Below are 4055 nucleotides of genomic sequence, written 5' to 3' on the forward strand. Positions count from 1 at the left end.
ATATATATATATATATATATATATATAAAATACAATTTTATATTAAAATAAATATTATTAAAAATGAATGAGAAGAAAAACAAAAATTTTGTATCTTAGAAATTCTCAATTAAGAAACTTAAACCATGAATAGAAACATATGTTATAACAGTGTATCCAATATGATTGTCTCTTGAATCAATGGAACGTGGAATGGAGTGTGTCCTATCAAGGAGGCATGATATCAAGGGTTCGCGCTTTAGAATAAATTTTTTTTTTATGTATGTTTATACGTTTAAAATTTCTTTTGTCTACGTTGTAAATATTGAGATTTAATCATATATATTTCAGTTTTTTTATTAAGAATATTGACATGACAATTGTACGCGATATTGTTGACAACAACGTAACAAAAAAAGACTTTTTTGCACAAAAAGAAAAAAAGAATATAGCGTACTAGAAGTGAAGTTTAAGAATATTGAGTACCAAAATTGCGAAACATATGTGATCAAATCGTAATTTTTCCTGAATTTTTTTAACCAATGACCACAAATTCATAATAACTTATTCATTAAGAATATCGAATACCAAAATTGTGAAATATATGTGATCAAATTGTAATTTTTCCTGAATTTTTATAACCAATGACCACAAATTCATAATAACTTATTCATTACAATGATAGTTAAGAGAGGTTAAATAGCACTTGCAAGAAGGGCAGTGAAAAAGATTTTCATGTTGCGTCTTTTGTTTTTGTAATTAAGATTCGAGGTTTGAATTTTTTTTTTTCCAGTTTTCGTATGTTAAGTCTACTTCTTATACAAAAGTATTCAATAATCTCATTTATATAAGCTGAATGCTGTAAATGGTGACATGGCTGCTGGTCTATGTCCACTGAGACTCGACGAGGACGATTATTGTTATTGCCTTTGTGTGTGTGTGTGTGTATCTTGAGGAGGATTGTTCAACTTATCGTTAGGATATTGTTTTATACGCGAGTTTATTAGTTTTTTAGACTAATGAATAAAGATCTTGGTCCTCCGCTGAAGGCCACGAAGCTATACGGTGGTGGTTGCGTTTCGAACCGGGACTGGTTGAACTTCGTTGGCTCCGCAAATATGGATTCTTCCATCTGTGTCGTAAATCCTGCCCACACCACCTGACTCACATTCAACCATATGTTGAGAGAGTCCAACATATCGTTTAGATAGCTGGCAAAAGATCTTTAAATTTATAAAGGGTGCCGCTTGAATCACGTTAATGCAAATATGGTAATAAAATATAGATTCAAGTGATTTCAAATCTGATAAAATTTTGGTACCTGCAAACCTTTGGGAATCAGGTACCCTTCATGTGAGGGCCCGTGTTCTTAATTAATATTTAATTATCAAACAACAAGGATTAATTAGTGTAAACAGCGAAAACGAGTTTAAAAACGTTCATTTGGGCCTACAGAAATTTCGGCATGACCTCCCCGTAAGTAGGACATCCCAAAAATCTCAAAACACAACAACCATAATATACGCTCGAAAATAACATCAAGTTCACAATCAACCACACAAACATCCTACAGCCGCACTGGCCAGGACTAGACACGACATACCACAATTAAAATCCCAAACAACATAAAAAATATCACCATACAGCTACACAGGGCATCTCCCTGGCAAATGTATCAAACCAGCATAATATATATAAATATCTGGGAACTCTGACACAAACCGACTGACTACTGGGTACCACTCGCTGACGCTCCACCAGACGCGTCAAATCCCCTGGAATGACCTGCTATGGCATCAAAAACAACCACAACATAAAAAGAAAACAGGGGTCGGACCCCAGTACGACAAACCAGTAAAATCACGACGTATATAAAAGACATGTAATAATACCAAGTAAATGCAATGATATGCGATGCATGAATGGTAACAATGGAATAACGGATACCAAATGGAGTCCAAACGAATAGCATCATCAACAGTAACAGTGGCCACCCGTGCCAGGAATGCAGCATCAAATCGCCGCTCGTCCATGCACGTAGCATCGGGAATGCGAGTAGCTAAGTCGCTCGTCCCTAGCTGTCATCTGGGAATGTGGCTAATCCTAACCCACTCGTCCCTCTGATGACTCAATATATTTCAACAGAATCAACATAAATCGCCGTCAAAGGAGTCAAGGCTCAATATGTTATGTCAATATAATTTATGCATGAATGCATCAGAATAAACATTCAAAGCACGTAATAGCAAACAACATTCACCGAATATTCTTACACGTCAATATAAGCGTCATAATCATTTAGGTTTGAGCGTACCTCAATTATAAACTTATAATATCACAGTAAATTCTTAAGGACTTCCTGATGAACTCATCCAACGATGAAACCTACAATATACATTCGCTATACACTTCAATATAATGCATTCTAACCAACTAAAACAAATTAAATTGGCTCGGTTAAAAATCAATTTCCGGGCAGCCTATATAATCTATCAAATTCTGAAATTCAAGCTTAATACCTCAATAATCTAGGCTAAAACGCACAATAGTGATCTCGGAGAAGTAGCTCGCCGGAATGTCGCCGGAAACACTGTTCACAATCTGAAAAACGAGCTGGAAATTAGGGGAAAAGCTTACTGCTACACTTTTATAANTATGTCATCTATGAAGACAATAACAAATCTGTCTATAAATTCTCGAAAAACGCGATTCATCAAATCCATAAAAACCGCTGGTGCATTAGTCAATCGGAAAGGCATAACTAGAAATTCATAATGCCCATAACGTGTTCGAAATGCTGTCATCGGAACATCTTTCTCTCGAACCCTAAGTTGATGATATCCAGAACGAAGATCGATCTTTGAATACACTGATGTACCTTGCAACTGATCAAACAAGTCATCGATACGCGGCAGATGATACTTATTCTTCACAGTAACTTTGTTCAACTGCCTGTAATCAATGCACATTCTCATCGTTCCGTCTTTCTTCTTTACAAACAATACCGGAGCTCCCCAAGGTGACATACTTGGTCTAATATAGCCTTTTTCCAGTAAGTCCTGTAATTGCTCTTTGAGTTCTTTCAATTCTGCTGGAGCCAAACGATATGGTGCTCTCGAAATAGGATTTGTCCCGGACACCAACTCAATGCTAAAATCGATTTCCCTCTGGGGTGGAAATCCAGGAATCTCATCGGGAAATACATCAGGGAATTCCTTGACAACAGGAATATCTGATACTTCAAACCCTTTTCCCTGAGTCGCATCAACTGCATAGATCATGAATCCTTCATTTCCTGATGACAAAATTCTAAACATTTCCATTGCTGACACTAATGGAATACGGGATTGCGAATCACTACCGTAAAAATTCCATTTACTGCCATAATACGGTCTGAATCTGACAACTCCATGGAAACAATCAACGGAAGCTCGATAATTTGACAGAGTATCCATTCCCAGAATACAGTTGAAGTCAGACATATCTAGCTTGATTAGATTAGTTATCATAATATTATCATTGAATCTAATCACACAATTCAGAATTATCTCATGAGACATCAAACATACACCGGCAGGTGTAGAGACTGACACAGTATCTATCAACGGAGTAGTAGCAATCTCATGCTCATCAACAAATACAACAGATACAAATGAATGAGATGCTCCTGTGTCTATCAGTATACGAGCAGGATGATTAAAAATAAGACAGATACCTGCAATAACTCCGCCCTGTGCGTCTTGAACTTGATCCTGAGTTAGAGCATGAACTTGAGCCTGCTGTGGCCCTGGAAAACGCTGCGGAATAGAACCTCTAGGCTGAGGATAGCTAGACTGCTGAAAAGACTGAGTCGGAACAAAAGGTCTAGTTGCTGGTCCTCTGAAACCTTGACCAAACTGAGGTTGCTGAAATTGTTGTCTTGTTGCATTCGGACATACTCTAGCATAATGTCCAACTTGCCCACAGATATTACAAGATCCATGAACTCCCGTACACTGAGTACTGATATGCTTACCACCACAACGATCACAAAATACTCCACCTGGTGACCCAACTGAACCTCCACGCTGACTGCC

The sequence above is a fragment of the Primulina huaijiensis genome, unplaced genomic scaffold, assembly GCF_012295235.1.
Source record: "Primulina huaijiensis isolate GDHJ02 unplaced genomic scaffold, ASM1229523v2 scaffold42781, whole genome shotgun sequence".
NCBI lineage: Eukaryota > Viridiplantae > Streptophyta > Magnoliopsida > Lamiales > Gesneriaceae > Primulina > Primulina huaijiensis.